This window comes from Meles meles, chromosome 15, assembly GCF_922984935.1.
Source record: "Meles meles chromosome 15, mMelMel3.1 paternal haplotype, whole genome shotgun sequence".
Lineage (NCBI taxonomy): Eukaryota > Metazoa > Chordata > Mammalia > Carnivora > Mustelidae > Meles > Meles meles.
Genome location: NC_060080.1, coordinates 55,885,886 through 55,906,943, shown reverse-complemented (window position 1 = coordinate 55,906,943; position 21,058 = coordinate 55,885,886).

Genomic DNA, 21,058 nt, shown 5'->3' with positions numbered 1-21,058 from the left:
GCTTTCTCTATTTCCTCTTTGGGGAAACAACCTTGTGATCTACAGGGATTTGCTGGATAAATGCATACCTTTCCTGCCTAAGGCCCATGCTATTCCAACTTCCTGGAATGTTTTTACTCCATCTCTTTGCTTGGCTGAGGTCATTTAGGGACTCGCTGTCTATCTCCTCCTCTAAGCTCCAGAGATACAGAGACCTCCCTTTCTTGTTCATTGCTATATTCCAGCATCTAACATAACATCTGGCATAGGTAAGTGTTCAAAAAAAAAAAAAAGCTATATAGTAATTAAAAAGAAAAGCTCTTTCCTTTTTTAAAATATATTATGTGTTAATATATATAATACATCCAAGAAATGATTACCTTTCCCAAGGGCAGGGCTTGCTTGTTATATGACACACACATAGATAGATGCTCAATAAAGAGAAGATAATCAGTTGAAGCTTGAACTCATACTATCCTACACCCATGAACAAGGACATTCTGAAGTCAGATCACCTGGTTGGAATCCAAGTTCTGTCAGTTATTAGACACTACAAGACCTTGGGAAATTTACGTGGCCTCTCTGAGGCTCAGTTTGCTTCTCTGTAGAATTATAATACAATCCTATCCTGGCTGTGTCTTTCTAATCCCTGCCTCCATGGTCGCATTGCCTGAATCTCCTTTGTGGGGGGAATTATTCAATGTGTAACAAACATTTATAGATATATGATCTTTTCATACATTAATATAGAAAGTTTTATTATTTAATCTGCTAGTGTCCAGCCATGCTTGCATTCAGTGAAAACTCCACATAATAGTCACTTTATCCTTTTGAAGCCTTTGCCATATTCCATTTTATAATTCTACCATTCTTTATTCAACCAAACTTGACGGATAAACATTAAGGTTATTTTCAATCTATCTGTATTATTTACTTGTTATAAAATTTCCACATATATAGACATAAATTTTGTGTACTTGTCTAGTTATTCCATTGGAATATATTCCTAAGAGTAGAATTGCTGAGGCAAATTTATACATTTAAATTTTTTATTTATCTTATTAAATCACCCTCTAAAAATGTTCCAATTTAAAATCTCATTTCTCATCTAAGAGAGTTTGTCATTCCCCCCACACCCTGCTCAGTTCAGATTACTAACAATTCATTTTATGAGAGGGAAAACATATTATTTTGTAATTTCATTTTACATTGCTTTGATTAGTAGTTGAGCATCTGTTTTATATCTATTACTTGTTCATTTTCTCCCACAATTATCAATCTTTTTTGATTTACAAGAGCTTCTATATATTAAGATATTAGCCTTTTCTATTAAGATAGCATTTATATAGGCTTAAACCTATCTTTTGGAATTTTCTTCTCTCAACTCAGTTAATATCACCTTCAGTTATACAGGAAGTTTAAAATTTTTAGGAAACAGAATATGCATTCCTCTCATTAAGGTTTCTGGATATAATATTGTTCTAAGAAAAGCCGTTCAAACTGCAAGGATATTGGCCATTACTGTTAATATGACCTTACTTGCAATTATAGAATGGTGAAGCTTAAGGGCATTTCACGTTTGGTAGTTTTTTCCTAGGTAAATTCTGGGCTTTCTCGAGGGTTCCTTTTAATAGAATCCAAATATGCATCTTGAATGCCAAGGCTAGTGCAGAAATATTCTGAAGAGACATCCTGATCAACATTTTATGTCAAATGAACATTTACTTTAGCTATTAATCTGTGTTCTGTGTTTATAAAGTTTGAGTACTTTTTTCCTTCTGTTCTCTCCCACTGAGAGCTCAAATCACTGTGATCAGATACAAACAAGTTAAGTGGGAGATGGAACAGACTCCAGAGGATCTCACACGGGTCTAATCTCAAAGGTTTCTGAGAGTCATAAAGCATGGCATATAATAACTGAAATGTGGCATCTGAACCGTAGTTATAACACACTACTAGGTTTCATTTCATGTAATATTTTAACCACAAGAATAAACAAAGAAAAAAGCCTTGCCTAATACTAAAACTTAGAGCTTGAATTCACATACCAGTTCCAGACAAGACAGGGGTATTTACTTTAAGTGTTTACTGGGGGTCAGCAAAATTCCAGAAAAAGTAGAATTTTAAAAGGTGTACCTTCATAAGAGTTTGATTTTCCTCCCTCTGAATTCTTAATCAGGTCCATATTTGGCCTGTTTGTATTCATCTTAATCACTTCTCAGAACTCTTTCTTTCCAATACTAACTAATATTAAGGGGTGGATGAGAGATACCAATGAAATTTTGCTCATGCTTGCCTCTCTTGGGGATTTTATACTTCCCTTTTTTAGTTGTTATAATTGTAGATCCCTTCAGGGTATCCACCCTTGCAACACCTGTCATCCTTGCTTCCCTCAATGAGGTCATCACAGACGCACCTAGTTTTTGAGCTTTTCCTCTGTAATTAATTTCCTTGAGTCACTGAATAACTTTATCTACCTTCTGCCACAAACCTCTCATTTTCTCTGATATCCTTATTTGCAATAAGTCAAGCAGAATTGAGCACAATATGGCTTTTCCCTTCAATGGTGCTGAAATAATTTCTTCTGACTCATGCTCTGTGCACGGAGTGGTGATCAAGGCAGTCTATGATTGTTTGCTTGTTTAAGCACTTGTATATGAGATTATTTAACTGTTTGTTTAATTGTACCTCACTGAAAGTCTGCTTTCTGTTAAACCTTGTTATCGTTTGAATACTACTCACTAAATACATCTTTTTCTTAACCCAAGTGGTTCAAATCAAATATTTCCTTGATTTTAAGATGTTCAACCACCCCCTCAACACACATCCATTTGCACATTTCTGCAAACAGACTATGTCTTAGATTCATTGTGTGCATTTAATATGGTGTTTTCCTCCAAAATAACCATTACTAAATTTTCCTTTTTCTTTTCTTTTTTTTTCCCATTTTATTTATTTTTTTCAGCATAACAGTATTCATTGTTTTTGCACAACACCCAGTGCTCCATGCAAAACGTGCCCTCCCTATTACCCACCACCTGTTCCCCCAACCTCCCACCCCTGACCCTTCAAAACCCTTAGGTTGTTTTTCAGAGTCCATAGTCTCTTATGGTTTGCCTCCCGTCCCCAATGTCCATAGCCCCCTCCCCCTCTCCCAATCCCACCTCCCCCCCAGCAACCCCCAGTTTGTTTGTTTTTTTTTTTTAATTTTTTTTCCCTTTTTATTTATTCAGCGTAACAGTATTCATTCTTTTTGCACAACCCCCAGTGCTCCATGCAAAACGTGCCCTCCCCATCACCCACCACCTGTTCCCCCAACCTCCCACCCCTGACCCTTCAAAACCCTCAGGTTGTTTTTCAGAGTCCATAGTCTCTTATGGTTCGCCTCCCCTCCCCAATGTCCATAGCCCGCTCCCCCTCCCCCAATCCCACCTCCCCCCAGCAACCCCCAGTTTGTTTTGTGAGATTAAGAGTCATTTATGGTTTGTCTCCCTCCCAATCCCATCTTGTTTCATTTATTCTTCTCCTATCCCCCTACCCCCCCATGTTGCTTCTCTATGTCCTCATATCAGGGAGATCATATGATAGTTGTCTTTCTCCGATTGACTTATTTCACTAAGCATGATACGCTCTAGTTCCATCCACGTCGTCGCAAATGGCAAGATTTCATTTCTTTTGATGGCTGCATAGTATTCCATTGTGTATATATACCACATCTTCTTGATCCATTCATCTGTTGATGGACATCTAGGTTCTTTCCATAGTCTGGCTATTGTAGACATTGCTGCTATAAACATTCGGGTACACGTGCCCCTTCGGATCACTATGTTTGTATCTTCAGGGTAAATACCCAGTAGTGCAATTGCTGGGTCATAGGGTAGTTCTATTTTCAACATTTTGAGGAACCTCCATGCTGTTTTCCAGAGTGGTTGCACCAGCTTGCATTCCCACCAACAGTGGAGGAGGGTTCCCCTTTCTCCACATCCTCTCCAGCATCTGTCATTTCCTGACTTGTTAATTTTAGCCATTCTGACTGGTGTGAGGTGATATCTCATTGTGGTTTTGATTTGTATTTCCCTGATGCCGAGTGACGTGGAGCACTTTTTCATGTGTCTGTTGGCCATCTGGATGTCTTCTTTGCAGAAATGTCTGTTCATGTCCTCTGCCCATTTCTTGATTGGATTGTTTGTTCTTTGGGTGTTGAGTTTGCTAAGTTCCTTATAGATTTTGGATACTAGCCCTTTATCTGATATGTCGTTTGCAAATATCTTCTCCCATTCTGTCAGTTGTCTTTTGGTTTTGTTAACTGTTTCCTTTGCTGTGCAAAAGCTTTTGATCTTGATGAAATCCCAATAGTTCATTTTTGCCCTTGCTTCCCTTGCCTTTGCCGTTGTTCCTAGGAAGATGTTGCTATGGCTGAGGTCGAAGAGGTTGCTGCCTGCGTTCTCCTCAAGGATTTTGATGGATTCCTTTCTCACATTGAGGTCCTTCATCCATTTGGAGTCTATTTTCGTGTGTGGTGTAAGGAAGTGGTCCAATTTCATTTTTCTGCATGTGGCTGTCCAATTTTCCCAGCACCATTTATTGAAGAGGCTGTCTTTTTTCCATTGGACATTCTTTCCTGCTTTGTCGAAGATTAGTTGACCATAGAGTTGAGGGTCGATTTCTGGGCTCTCTATTCTGTTCCACTGGTCTATGTGTCTGTTTTTGTGCCAGTACCATGCTGTCTTGATGATGACAGCTTTGTAATAGAGCTTGAAGTCCGGAATTGTGATGCCACCAACTTTGGCTTTGTTCTTCAATATTCCTTTGGCTATTCGAGGTCTTTTCTGGTTCCATATAAATTTTAGGATTATTTGTTCCATTTCTTTGAAAAAAATGGATGGTATTTTGATAGGGATTGCATTAAATGTGTAGATTGCTTTAGGTAGCATAGACATTTTCACAATATTTATTCTTCCAATCCAGGAGCATGGAACATTTTTCCATTTTTTTGTGTCTTCCTCAATTTCTTGTGAGATTAAGAGTCATTTATGGTTTGTCTCCCTCCCAATCCCATCTTGTTTCATTTATTCTTCTCCTATCCCCCTACCCCCCCATGTTGCTTCTCCATGTCCTCATATCAGGGAGATCATATGATAGTTGTCTTTCTCCGATTGACTTATTTCACTAAGCATGATACGCTCTAGTTCCATCCACGTCGTCGCAAATGGCAAGATTTCATTTCTTTTGATGGCTGCATAGTATTCCATTGTGTATATATACCACATCTTCTTGATCCATTCATCTGTTGATGGACATCTAGGTTCTTTCCATAGTCTGGCTATTGTAGACATTGCTGCTATAAACATTTGCATAATAAAGCAATCTACACATTTAATGCAATCCCTATCAAAATACCATCCATTTTTTTCAAAGAAATGGAACAAATAATCCTCAAATTTATATGGAACCGGAAAAGACCTCGAATAGCCAAAGGAATATTGAAAAAGAAAGCCAAAGTTGGTGGCATCACAATTCCGGACTTCAAGCTCTATTACAAAGCCGTCATCATCAAGACAACATGGTACTGGCACAAAAACAGACACACAGATCAATGGAACAGAATAGAGAGCCCAGAAATCGACCCTCAACTCGATGGTCAACTAATCTTCGACAAAGCAGGAAAGAATGTCCAATGGAAAAAAGACAGCCTCTTCAATAAATGGTGCTGGGAAAATTGGACAGCCACATGCAGAAAAATGAAATTGGACCACTTCCTTACACCACACACGAAAATAGACTCCAAATGGATGAAGGACCTCAATGTGAGAAAGGAATCCATCAAAATCCTTGAGGAGAATGCAGGCAGCAACCTCTTCGACCTCAGCCATAGCAACATCTTCCTAGGAACAACGGCAAAGGCAAGGGAAGCAAGGGCAAAAATGAACTATTGATCATCAAGATCAAAAGCTTTTGCACAGCAAAGGAAACAGTTAACAAAACCAAAAGACAACGGACAGAATGGGAGAAGATATTTGCAAACGACATATCAGATAAAGGGCTAGTATCCAAAATCTATAAGGAACTTAGCAAACTCAACACCCAAAGAACAAACAATCCAATCAAGAAATGGGCAGAGGACATGAACAGACATTTCTGCAAAGAAGACATCCAGATGGCCAACAGACACATGAAAAAGTGCTCCACGTGACTCGGCATCAGGGAAATACAAATCAAAACCACAATGAGATATCACCTCACACCAGTCAGAATGGCTGAAATTAACAAGTCAGGAAATGACAGATGCTGGCGAGGATGCGGAGAAAGGGGAACCCTCCTGCACTGTTGGTAGGAATGCAAGCTGGTGCAACCACTCTGGAAAACAGCATGGAGGTTCCTCAAAAAGTTGAAAATAGAACTACCCTATGACCCAGCAATTGCACTACTGGGTATTTACCCTAAAGATACAAACATAGTGATCCGAAGGGGCACGTGTACCCGAATTGTTCCTTTTTCTTACAATGAATAGCTTTTGAATCCTAGAGGTGTGGTGAGACAAAAGTACATTAACTTGGCTATGGGTTTGAGACATTAAGGAATTGCTGTAAGTCTTTTTTTACTCTACTCCTCAGATATCAAGGTTCTTTTGGAGGAAAAAAAAATAGTATCTTTGCCTTTTGTGAGCTTAGGCCTGAGCTCTTATGGTTTGATATCATTGACTTTCTTTCCCCTTTGCCCTGTCCTTCCGCTGGATCCGTATTAGAAAGCAGCTAATCCGAGAGACCCACTCTGCCTCATCCACACCCAGCAACTCCTTTCTACTTAACGCCCACATGCCGTCTGGTAAATATCTGCCCAGTTGGTTTTTTTCTTAAGTTTTTTGCCCTTGAATCTGTGGATGAGTCTTTTACGTTGAGCTTTGTCAGGTCAAGGGTGGTTTATATATAAACACTATTTTCTCTGTCTTGGCTCCTCCTCATAAATTTTCATGGAATTTTAACTGCTGAATCCCTTTAGCTCTGAAAACAGAGTGAGTAAAATGCCAGGTTTGAACACTAACGTTCTATGTTTGTTTGGCTTTCAAAAATCTAAAGGTATTTTTATTACCTGTAATCTTTTAAATATCTTCTTATCCCAATGTGTATCAGATGTAAACACATTTTCAGATGTCAAACAGAAGTTTGATGCGTAGATGGAAAAATATAGGAGTAAGTATACATTTGTACCTTTAAAAATATGAGTGATTTTGCTTAAAATCTAAATAACCACTAATATATTCATTTCTATGGACATATATACAACTAGATATGTGATTATGAATTATATAAAATTGACCTATATTACTGACACATGTATATAAACATGTATAAATTTAAGTACATCATACATAAACACAATCCATTTAGTGAGATGCAACAGAAACAGGGTTCAAATTATAGCTCTGCCATTTTCTTACTTTGAGAAAGCCATTTAAATATTCTGATCCTGTTTCCATATCTGTAAAATGAATAAAAAACAATAATGCCTGCCTTATATACAACAGAAGCCTATACATAGAATAATTCAAAAAAATTTTAAGCCACAAAAGGCTTTATAAATATTTATAATATTTTATGATATTTATTCAAACACTCCTCTCCTTAACCATGGAAAAAAAAATCTCATCATCTTCAAATAGTATATTATCTCAATTATTTAGCATCTATTTTTTTCATTACATCCAATATGTAACACTAAAGAATTGAAACTTTCTCTTTTATAAATCAAATTGTTTTTAGATATATTGTCTATCAATACACAGTATATATATAGTAGTACCCCCATCTATAGTTTTGCTTCTCATGGTTTCAGTTACTCTCAGGAAACCACAATCCGAAAGCTGAGGATACTCCTCCTGATGTCTAGTCAGAAGGTCAGTAGCAGCCTAACACTACGTCACCATGCCCACGTCATGCGCCTCACTTCATCTCATCACACAGGATTTTATTTTCTCACATCATCACAAAAAGAGGGTGAGCACAGTACAGTAAGACATTGTGAGAGAGACACCACAGTAACATAAATTCTTTACAGTATATTATTATAATTGTTCTATTATTGTTATTTTTTAAGATTTCATTTATTTATTTGACAGAGATCACAAGTAGGCAGAGAGGCAGGCAGAGAGAGAGAGGAGGAAGCAGGCTCCCCGCTGAGCAGAGAGCTCGGTGCGGGGCTGGATCCCAGGACCCTGAAATCATGACCTGAGCCAAAGGCAGAGGCTCAACCCACTGAGCCACCCAGATGCCCTAATTGTTCTATTATTAGTTGTTGTTACTCTCTTACTGTGCCTAATTTATAAATTAAATATTGTCAGAGGTGTGCATGTATAGGAAAAATCATGAGTATATATGGTGTATTGTATAATCTGTGGTTTCAGGCATCCACTGAGGGTCTTGGAATGTATCCCCTACAATAAGCGGTGGGGGGGGGGACAACAGTATTGTATAATTCATTTTTGTACTTATTGAATTGTATAAAGTTGTATATGGTGTTAGAGACCATAAATATATAACATAAATTTACAACAGATGTCAGCTTATTTTCAAAGATTTAGCCCAGAAAGCCCACAAGGAAAAGCAAAATCTACTTTTTTAAAAGTTTCATTTATTTCCCAGATGCTTAGGTTTAACATATTCAAAATGTGATTTGTTGAAGTAATGGCACATTATAACTAAATATAAGAAATGAAATAATAAGAGAAATCCTATATAAACATCTGTGGCTAAAATTAATTTGAATAATCAAATAACCCAAAGACCTGAAATATCTTACAGGCTTTTGCAAACTTAACCTGCAATCAGCATGGTCTGTAAGGTATTGCTATACTGAAATTTCTGACACTAGAAATGTCTCAGGAGAAGACCCTGGGCATCGTTCAGTCCAACATTGAGAACTGACCCCTTATAGTACAAGCTTGCTGAGAATTGCATTTATACTTTTTATTATGGCTTTTAAATGTAAAGAAGCTTGCTCAGAAGCTATGCCCAAGATTTCAGGGACTTAACCTCAAAATCACATGGATGGAGTCAATTTGAACAAATTCTTTATCCCGGAGGCGTCAGTCTTATGTTAAAAATACATTTTTTTTGTCTTATGGGGTGAAGAACCTTCCAGCCTGTGTTGGCTGCACTCAGATAGAATGAGTAGAGATGGTCAGGTAACACCAAATGAAGTACAACTAATATTAGGATGTAAACTACCACATCTTTCTTCTCCTCCCTCCCACACTCATAAATGTGCCTGTACCCATCTCCTAAATTTACTACTTCCCAAAAAGCGGTAGAGTATAAGTCACCCCTTCTTGAATCTGGAGAAGGCTTGAGAATTGTTTTGTGGCCAACAGAATGTGTCAGAAGTGACACTGTATGACTTCTGAGACTGGGTAATAAAAGAAGACATGCCTTATGCCTTGTACACTGGGACACTGGCCTTCAGAGCTCTAAGCTGCCATGTGAGAATCAATCATTCTGCTGAGCTGTGAGGAAGCCTGTAGCCCACATGGAGAAGCTGCATGCTAGTGTGCCAGCCAACAGCTCCAGCTGTAGTCCGAATTGATAAGCAACATCACTATCAAAAGTAAGTAAAGATGCCTCCAGATGATTCCAGTACCTAGTCTTTGTATCTTACCAACTGACGCTCCAGAGATCATGGAACAGAGGTAAGCCAACCCCACTCTGCCCTGTCTGAATTCCTGACCCAGAGAATTTGTAAGGACAATAAAATGGTTATTTTACACTGCTAAGTTTTAGGGCAGTTTGTTTCATAGCAATAGTAATTGGAATATCTCCCCCTTGAATCTAGCTGCCCTCTTGACTTGCTTTGGTCAACACAATGAAGACAAAGTGACAGTGTGCCAGCTCTGAATCCAGGGCTCAAGTGGACTTGCCTCTTTCCATTTATGTGTTGTGCCTCAGCTGCCACTTTGAGAACATACCTAAACTAGGCTGGTAAGCAATAGGAGGACCATCTGCTTTCAGACTGTGGTTTCTAAGGATGAGAGACATGTGGAACATACTTGAGTAATCCAAGCTGAAGATCAGACAACAACCAGCCAAAAGCCAGACATAAAACAAAGCCACCTAGCTAAGCACTCCAATGAAGTAAAAAATGTGTGTTGTCGAATGCCAGTAAGGTTTTATGGTTGTTTGTTAACCAGCAATACTGTAGCAGGAGATAATCCATACACCACTAAAAATCCAGAGCAAAAATTAATAATGCACCCTTCTTTCATCTCATATTCCTCTTTATTAACTTACACCAATACTTTTTTTAAGATCTTATTTTATTTTTATAAACATATAATGTACTTTTATCCCCAGGGGTACAGGTCTATGACTCGCCAGGTTTACACACTTCACAGTGCTCACCATAGCACATACCCTCCCCAAAGTCCATAACCCCATCCCCTCTCCCGACCCTCCGACCCCCAGCAACCCTCAGTTTGTTTTGTGAGATTAAGAGTCACTTATGGTTTGGCTCCCTCCCAATCCCATCTTGTTTCATTTATTCTTTTCCTACCCCCCAAGCCCCCGATGTTGCATCTCCACTTCCTCATATCAGGGAGATCATATGATACTTGTCTTTCTCCGATTGACTTATTTCACTAAGCATGATACCCTCTAGTTCTATTCATGTCGTCGCAAATGGCAAGATTTCATTTCTTTTGATGGTTGCATAGTATTCCATTGTGTATATATACCACATCTTCTTTATCCATTCATCTGTTGATGGACATCTAGGTTCTTTCCATAGTTTGGCTATTGTAGACATTGCTGCTATAAATATTCGGGTGCACGTGCCCCTTCAGATCACTACGTTTGTATCTTTAGGGTAAATACCCAGTAGTGCAATTGCTGGGTCATAGGGTAGTTCTGTTTTCAACATTTTGAGGAAACTCCATGCTGTTTTCCAGAGTGGTTGCACCAGCTTGCATTCCCACCAACAGTGGAGGAGGGTTCCCCTTTCTCTGCATCCTCGCCAGCATCTGTCATTTCCTGACTTGTTAATTTTAGCCATTCTGACTACACCGATACTTTTTTTTTTCACAGCAGAACTTCTCAGATTTGTTACCTACTGATTCTATTTCCACTTCCTTATCTCCTTATACCTCCTCAACCTTAATCATTCTGGCTCCTGACCCCACCACTATACTGAAACTGCTCTTTCCAACATCGGTTACTCTCATAATGCCAAATGTGAGGTGTTTGTTGCTGTATCGTCTTCCTGGACCCTTCTGCAGCATTTAACATATCTGACCATATTCCATTTCCAAACACTTTTTATTTTTATTTCTTTTAGATTTTATTTATTTATTTGACAGAAAGAGATTACAAGGAGGCAGAGAGGCAGGCAGAGAGAGAGGGGAGGAAGCAGGGTCTCCACGGAGCAGAGAGCCCGATGCGGGACTCGATCCCAGGTCCCTGGGATCATGACCTGAGCCGAAGGCAGAGACCTTAACCCACTGAGCCACCAGGCGCCCCTCACTTTTTATTTTTTTAAGCTTCTAAGATACCTCCAGGTTTTCCTGCTACCCCTTTGGCTGTTCCCTTTGATCTCTTTGGCTGCTTTGTTCTTTCATTCATTCATTTAAAATACATATCTTGAGAATCTATGATGTGTCAAGCATTAGGGTGTGGGGCATTATGTCACAGTAGTGGAGTAAAACAAAATTCTTGACCTTGTAGGGCTTATGTTCTAGTGAGAAGAGACAGAAAACAAGGAAATAAACAAGTATATACATATATCAGATGGTGAGAAGTTCTATGGCATAAAATGAGAGAAAAGAAAGAGGATAGACAATGATAGGGATAGGATGGGTGTTGCTATTTTAAATAAGTCAATTAAGTCCTCATCAAATGGATCACATTTACATAGACACCAGGAAAACATGAGGGAGTGAGGCATATAGATTTCTGAAGGTGAAGTGTCCTAGAAACACAAGGTATAGCAGCTGCAAAGGTTTTGATTCAGGAATAGAGTTAGCATGACCCTCGGCCTCTTTTTTTCCTCCTATCCTTTTACTATACTTATTTTCAGATAAGTTGCTTAGCTTTTTATATTGAAATTTTAATTAAAAAAAAAAAAAACAAGAATAGGGGCGCCTGGGTGGCTCAGTGGATTAAACCTCTGCCTTCATCTCAGGTCATGATCCAGGTCAGGGTCCTGGGATCCTGCCCAGCCTCGGGCTCTCTGCTCATTGGGGAGCCTGCTTCCCCCTCTCTCTCTGACTGCCTCTCTGACTACTTGTGATCTCTCTCTCTCTGTCAAATGAATAAATAAAGTCTTTAAAAACAAAAATAAGAATAATGAAGTGATCCTTCATAAGCAAATATCTCAACTTGGTACAGTTTATTAGGGTATGAGGAAAGGAACACCTCACATCTCATTATGGATCATTTGATCAAGTCTTCTGGAACCTGGTCTTTGACCCCTACATAGAGGCTACTTACTGCCTATCTTTTTTTTTTTTTTTACTTTATTTTATTTATTTTTTTTATTTCTTATTTTTTATAAACATATAATATATTTTTATCCCCAGGGGTACAGGTCTGTGAATCGCCAGGTTTACACACTTCACAGTGCTCACCATAGCACATACCCTCCCCAATGTCCATAACCCCCCTCCCCCTCTCCCAACCCTACCTCCCCCCAGCAACCCCCAGTTTGTTTTGTGCGATTAAGAGTCATTTATGGTTTGTCTCCCTCCCAATCCCGTCTTGTTTCATTTATTCTTCTCCTACCCCCCAAACCCCCCATGTTGCATCTCCACTTCCTCATATCAGGGAGATCATATGATAGTTGTCTTTCTCCGATTGACTTATTTCACTTAGCATGATACCCTCTAGTTCCATCCACGTCGTCGCAAATGTCAAGATTTCATTTCTTTTGATGGCTGCATAGTATGCCATTGTGTATATATACCACATCTTCTTTATCCATTCATCTGTTGATGGACATCTAGGTTCTTTCCATAGTTTGGCTATTGTAGACATTGCTGCTATACACATTCAGGTGCACGTGCCCCTTCGGATCACTACGTTTGTATCTTTAGGGTAAATACCCAGTAGTGCAATTGCTGGGTCATAGGGTAGTTCTATTTTCAACATTTTGAGGAACCTCCATGCTGTTTTCCAGAGTGGTTGCACCAGCTTGCATTCCCACCAACAGTGGAGGAGGGTTCCCCTTTCTCTGCATCCTCACCAGCATCTCTCATTTCCTGACTTGTTAATTTTAGCCATTCTGACTGGTGTGAGGTGATATCTCATTGTTGTTTTGATTTGTATTTCCCTGATGCCGAGTGATGTGGAGCACTTTTTCATGTGTCTGTTGGCCATCTGGATGTCTTCTTTGCAGAAATGTCTGTTCATATCCTCTGCCCATTTCTTGATTGGATTGTTTGTTCTTTGGATGTTGAGTTTACTAAGTTCCTTATAGATTTTGGAGACTAGCCCTTTATCTGATATGTCGTTTGCAAATATCTTCTCCCATTCTGTCCGTTGTCTTTTGGTTTTGTTAACTGTTTCCTTTGCTGTGCAAAAGCTTTTGATATTGATGAAATCCCAATAGTTCATTTTTGCCCTTGTTTCCCTTGCCTTTGCCGATGTTCCTAGGAAGATGTTGCTGCGGCTGAGGTCGAGGAGGTTGCTGCCTGTGTTCTCCTCAAGGATTTTGATGGATTCCTTTCTCACATTGAGGTCCTTCATCCATTTTGAGTCTATTTTCGTGTGTGGTGTAAGGAAGTGGTCCAATTTCATTTTTCTGCCTATCTTTTAAATGTTGATTTTTCAGGGTTCAGCCCCTCTTTTCTCTTTGTACTCATCCCTTGAGTTAGCCCATCCATTTTTTAAAAAGATTTATTTATTTATTTTAGAGAGAGAGAGAGAATGCGAGTGCACATGACCAGAGTAGGGGGCAAAGGGAGAGAGAGAATCTCTAGCAGACTCTCCACTTGAGCATGGAGCCTAACATGGGGCTCAATCCCAGAACCCCGAAATCATGACCTGAGCAAAGATCAAGAGTTGGACGCTTAACCAACTGAGCCACCCAAGTTCCCCTAGCCTATCCATTCTCATAGCTTTAAATGCCATCTGTGTGCTGACAATGCTTTAGTTCACTTGTAGTTAAGACCTTACTTCTTTAAAAAAAAAAAAAAAGACCTTACTTCTAAGCCTCAGATTTAAATATCCATCAGCACCCTTGAATCTCCACTTGGGCATCTCTAACTTACCATATCGAAAGAGAATTCTTTATTTCACCAATAGCCCCAAACTCAAGTTCATCTCCCCGGCATTTTCCATCTTTAGAAATAGATATCCAGGGCGCCTGGGTGGCTCAGTGGGTTAAGCCTCTGCCTTCGGCTCAGATCATGATCTCAGGGTCCTGGGATCGAGTCCCGCATCGGGCTCTCTGCTCAGCACAGAGCCTGCTTCCTCCTCTCTCTCTCTCTCTGCCTGCCTCTCTGCCTACTTGTGATCTCTGTCTGTCAAATAAACAAATAAATAAATCTTAAAAAAAAAGAAAAAGAAATAGATATACACTCAGTCTCTCAAGCCCTAAGTCTAGTATCCTTGATTCCTCCATTTTACTTATATCCCTAGGTCAACTATTAATCTTTCAGACTTTACCCCTAAATATCTCTTAAATCCATCCATCTTTTTCTCTCTCCACTCCTCTCAAGCTGTGCCAGGGCACTAGCACTGAGTGCCACGTTCATGATATTCATGGCCAGTAGCAGCTACATAATGTAAGAAAGCAGAGGTGAATCTACACTATATCATCACACAAATTTATTTAATCAAAGTTAATTAAGATAAACTTAACATCATAAAATGGTAACGAAAGGATGACAAGTTTGACTTTTTCAACTAGCAGTTGGTTGTTAGCTTACAGAACTATATTTTATCTATGGTACTGAATAGATTCCTAAATGAGTTTCAAAAAAAAGAAGCAAATTTTAGGTTGAGATGGTATATAGAAGACTGGAAACATCTCGCTTTTCCAAAGTCACTTTCATGTCTATGATTTCATGATTTTTATGTGTTCTAAGACGAGATTGACAATTCTGGCCAATTCTTACTCTAGACTAGTTTATTAAATTATTGGATTCCTGGTTTTTACAATGTGAAGAGAAATTTTTTATGAACACGAGTAAGTATTATTTTAATAGTAACTCACTGTGCTAAAATTTGGCATTTAAATTTATAAATAAGATCACAGCTGCTGACCTCTTTCAGTGAAGAAAAGAACAAAAGGAGTTAGCAACTCATTCTGAGAGTCCACCTAAATCAATTAGGATGTTAAATCCATGCATAAAATAATGTTTAATAAAAGTGCTTTAAAGGGAAAATTGTCTCATTTTAAATTGAATGAATACAAAAGACACAAAGTTCCCGGATTACTGCTATGAGGTTCTAAGACACAAGACTCAGGCATTGCTAATAGTTCAACAGTAATTGGAATATTAATAGGAAGTGTCATTCTGATTATATAGAATATGCATCAGAGTATTTTACCTACCTCTTCTGGATTGATTGGAGGGTGGCAGAGAATAATCTGATTGTCGCTTCTCTCATTTTAAGAGACCCATTTCAGAATGCTTACTCACAGACTCTATTTGAGGACATATTAAAAATAAAATCAATGCATTTATAACCTAATTAGCTGGTCTCTATTGATTCATGTTCCAGATATTCAGTTTGCATAGCATTACTGTGTTCACTAACTACCTGTAAATATATGCTGGGTGGCATATTGGGTTAATGCACTAGTCTCTGCCCAAGGGAACGGAACTAGCAGCTACTGTAAGTCATCACTGCAGTACTACGTTTTCCAGTTTTCTCCTAGTCAATACACGTTAATAAGACTTCAAAGTTTTATTTATCACTTAATCTCAGCCAAGTCCTGGGCTCTGTACGTAACATTAGATTAGAAAAGGGTGTACTGCCTAAAAGTAAAGGAGCCTTGACCTTTGGCTGTCTCTGCTCATGGGTATAAGCGAGAGGTCAGGGGTTCACTGGAACCGTGTCATTTGACTGTAACCCCTTCAGGGATGTGGGCCCAGTCGCATGTTCTCATTAAGCCAGGCTTGAAAAAGGGCAAGTGCCCTTTCTACTTCATTTGCTGCAAATTTATCCACAAGTTTTCAAATAAAAAGAACAAAGAAGTCAGGCAATATATTATTTCAGCATTGCCCTGACTTAAGTAAACATTGGAGTCCATGTTACATGCTCAGGAGTGGGTATACCTATCTAATGATGTCAAGCGAATCGGTGAACTTTGCTCTCAAAACATGCAAATATTCCTTAAACCGTGGAGAAATGGCAAAGCTCAACTCCAGGGCACTGATGCAAACAGAGGCTTCAAGATGTTAGTGGCTTTCAGACTTGAAGCTCTGGCTCCCTGGGCTTGCGTAGGACGTCATTGATTTACTCTTTCCACAGAGGTGAAGAGAGAGGACCAAGGGAGATAGGTTTAATTAATCTTAAATATCTCTGCAATTTAAGAATTGTAGGCCTGGAACAGTTCCTGTACTAACATGATTAGCAAATATTGACTTTTGAATACAATAATAATGTGTCATCTGAAACCCTTGATAAGTAACTTAAGTACTTCCTTAGCTTGCATCTTATTAAATTAGATGAGGTATGGTTGAGGCACATTACACAAAGACATTGAAATGAAAAATCAGACCTAAGGGTTTTAACATTGATTTTAAGAGAGCTAAAAGTCACAAAGAAAACATATATGCTTGGGTTCTGCAACCTATGAATGTAAGCTGTCTATTTTCTCTAGATGGATTTTTTAAAAGTATGTAATAATTTTCATGGTGCAACTGTAGTAAACATTTACAATTTGTGACCTTTTTGACAGCTGTAATCAATCATCAGATTATGTATGATGACCATATAATTTTAGTTTTATGGAAGGTTAACTTACACAGATTATGAGCTTTTGATGTTAAAATATGGAAGAAAGAGCCGTGTCACACTAGTGTGCCTGTGAGTATAGTAAGGATAATCTACCCAACCCCCTTCATAAGGTCTAACTTAAAAATGTGTACAACAAGTCAGCTAAGAAAAGAGTTTAAAGACGTAATACTAGTCAGCCGCAACCTGACAAACCTTACTGTATTGATTAGTTTTCAAAGGCTGTATGGCATGTGTACTCTACTTACAAGAGAATGGGAATGAGGGGAGAAAAGCCTCCAAATGTCATCAGAGCAAATGGTCTGTGAATGTTGCTTCAAAGCTCATCATTAGTTGCCCGGGTATTTGGCCACAGTGCTAGTAAAAGAGGTTTCTCTGGAGGGGTAGGTATGACAAAGTACAGTTCTTGGCAAGAAGACTTATGCTCAAGTAGCAGGACACATAAATTCTTGCTTGATTAATTAGAGGATTAACATTCTTTATGAAATTTTGCCTGCTTTTAATTTTTTTTTTAAACCAGGAATAGACCCCAGGCCTTTTCTGTTCTCTAATGAAATTGCAAATTGACTTGTGTTCAAATGGTGCTTGAGTAAAATGAACAATTAAAAATGTATTGCTAACAATGAGATGTATCAGCCAATCTCTTTAAGGATTAATTAGTTGCAGGAACAATCTTTCTTATACACCATACAAAAAAGAAGAGAGCAGTGGTGGGTGAACAAGAACGTATGAAAGAATAGGGTTTTAACATGGGCATACGAATACATGTATGCACACATTCAGACACACAGATGAAATACAAGAATATAGACATGCATATGTAAGATTTAGACTGAAAAAATTAGCTGCAGCTTCCGTGAAGATATTTATTCTACCTTAGTTAGGATGATTCGACTGTTGCTGATTAGTGATCCATTAGTTAGCTTGAAGGCAGCCAACAGATTTTACTGATCGTAATTTATCATTAAAGCAGAGAAATGCTTTAGGTATTTAAATAATGTATGCAGATAAATTCACTCTTATTTTTTTAATTACCCACCTGTACCAACCTCGTAAGAATCTTTGCCCCCTATCAAAGTTTGCTCTTTGAGGAGATTTTCAAAGTTAACCAAAAAGGAAAAGCCCTTCTCCCTGGTTCTGCATTTCAAACCCCTCCCCCTTCACAAAATATCTGGTGTGTTTCAGGTTATGTTTGCAGTTCTTAAAAAATTTGAAATTATCTCCACATTTGCCATCGCAGACTGAAGGCTTATCTTACAAAATGTGATACCTCTGTCATTTCTTTAGCAAAGATTTCAGACACAGTAGGGATAAATTGTCATCTCCAGAGCTCACTGAAGAACTTCAGGGAAAAACAGACATCGTTTACTTCTTCAAGACCTGTTTAAATAGATGATGTTCGAGAAAATGTCATTTTTGCCAGGCTGCCCTAAAGTCAGATCTTCTCGATGCCACCGATGTGCCTAAAAGAGCATTTAGCACGACGGCATTTGGTAAATACTGCTTTATTGTGCTTCACCCTCCCTACAGGGCATTCTGAAGAGATGAATAGTAAGTGTGAACAGGAAGAACAAGTTTCCAGTCCTGTCAAATTAATTAGACTAGTGTAGAATGAAGTGAGGTTTGCCGTTAGGTAAGTTGAAAACATGTAAAGAAAATCATCTAAGCAATCTGAAAGGATTTTAAGAGAGCAAACATCCTTATGCCCTTTTGTGAATTTGCAGGAGAGATGTGTGGGTGATTGTGCTGCAGGCAAAGGACAGCATATCTGAACGGAGAAGAGTCTATGTGTTCATGTAACACACACAACATATCCAAAAACATACACGGCAGGCCGCAATTCAGAAGGAAAGCCACAACTTAAATATCTATTTAACTGGGGGGGGGGTCGGGGGGAGGGGCATGTAGGGGGGAAGCAACTAACAAACCGTGAATAGATGTGACCCTTTTACTTATAGGAGCAAACCCTGATTCTGTACTAAGAACTGTATCAGGTGAGCTTATTAAGAGATTCATGAGAGCAGTGGGAGCAATGCAATTTGGTTGTTGTTTTACCAGGTTCCAGTTGGGTGCTTTGAGCCTCAGACCTTATGTAGGCAAAGATACAGGAGAGGGAGAGTTACATGTGCTCTTCTGAATGCAGGGCCTTGAGTTGGCCATTTGGACTAATTTTAAATGACCTTTTGAGATACATTTCCATATATTCCACTCTATTCTGGAAAATTGATTTTGGTAATTGAAGTAATCAATTTGTATATCCATAGAGCATTGACTGCTTTGTACCACCTCCCCAGGGCTGGCCAAGGTTCCATGATGCAAACTGATGTTTTCATATCGAGTTCCAAAGGGGCTGGCTGCAGCCACCTTGTCTGTCAGCAGAGGTAGCTTCCCCCCAAAACCATGGGACTGAAGTCCATTAGATTAGTTTAGACCTTCCTCAACCATGGTATTTCCTGAATCACATAAAGGTTGGTAAATGACTTTCTTTTTGCAAAGGACATGAGGTCCTGAAACTTCATATACCTAGCCTTTCCACCTACCCTTCCCCCCACATTTTACCTTTCCAGTCTCCATGCACCTCACTCTCTTTAACTCCACTTTTTCTGACTTTTACTAGCTCCCTTTCTCTACTACCTAGCATCAGGCAATGTCGATGGGCCACATTCCAGACTCTCTTCTGCCAAACTGAAAAGAATCTACAATTGACAGAGACTTCTGTGCTGCTTAATCTCCCTCCTGCTGCATCTTGGGTAGAATTCTAGGCCAATTTCAACTCCAGAACTCTTCCCTACCATCAAGTGATTTTCCCAATTTATGCTCCCATTACATTTGATTTTTTTTTTTTTTTCGTAAACAGGGTAGAGGAAGACAGAAATACATTGTATCTGAGTCCGATTGCTGCATTTAATTTCTCAGAAGAAAATGTCTCCTGCAAAATGACAACTGGAAAAAGACATCAGAATACTAGTTTTGGGGGCGCCTGGGTGGCTCAGTGGATTAAGCCGCTGCCTTCGGCTCAGGTCATGATCTCAGGGTTCTGGGATCGAGCCCCGCATCGGGCTCTCTGCTCCGCGGGGAGCCTGCTTCCTCCTCTCTCTCTGCCTGCCTCTCTGCCTACTTGTGATCTCTCTCTCTGTCAAATAAATAAATAAAATCTTTAAAAAAAAAAAAAGAATACTAGTTTTGGCAGGTGACACCAGGATAACTTGAAGGCATCTCTACCTTTTGGATGTCAAATGGTGTGTTTCAGCTACCCACTTTTCTTTTTCAGGGAGACTCAACTGTCCTTCAGCCATAGAAGCAGGACATGTCATCTCCCAAATGAAAGAAATTCATGCCCATGATGAGTAACATTCCAATTAAAATTCATCACTAACAGCAGGCTTTTTATCTTTCTTGGACAACGTGATTCATTTTTGGTGCTGGGAAATGTGTTTCATAAACCTCCATTGTCGTAGAATGTCGACTTCCACGAGAACTTGTTTTATATTAGTAAATAAAACATCATCTGACATTTTTGTCACTTCTTATGTCTGGGTGCTGACGAAAATAATGGGAATGCTCAGAGGTTATGGGACATTGTTTATCAAGGAATGTAGATGACGCCACAAAGTATAAGTAACGCTATACAGCTGGATGATTGATCCCTGCTGCATATTTTAAAGCTCCTTTCATTGCTTATCGAAACCTTTTAGGTAATGCACTCCTCTCAGATATCATTTTATGTTTGAAAAGCTTTATAATTCATAATGAAAAGTTGCTTAGTTACCCCAAGTGAATCCATAGCTTCAATTATTCTCTGTGCAAATGGTCGGACTCCATTTTGACCAATGTTTATGGTGTTTGGCAATTTTTCAGTAGCTACTTTGCTCTGATATGATTAATTTCTTGCATAATACTCTGCTTTGCATGTGTGGAGCTGAAATAATCTTAGTAGGCAGAAAGGAAATGAAAGACCTTGTGTGTTTCAGTTTTGGAAACATTTGAAAATAACATCATAATGTGAAGAGTGCCAAAAACAATACCAGTTAGGCCGGATAAAGACAACCACAAGAGACACGAATGTGCCGATGAGACCCAGCCCTGGGACAGCCAGCCATGCCTTGTCCTGTGGCCAGCTTGCTCTACCT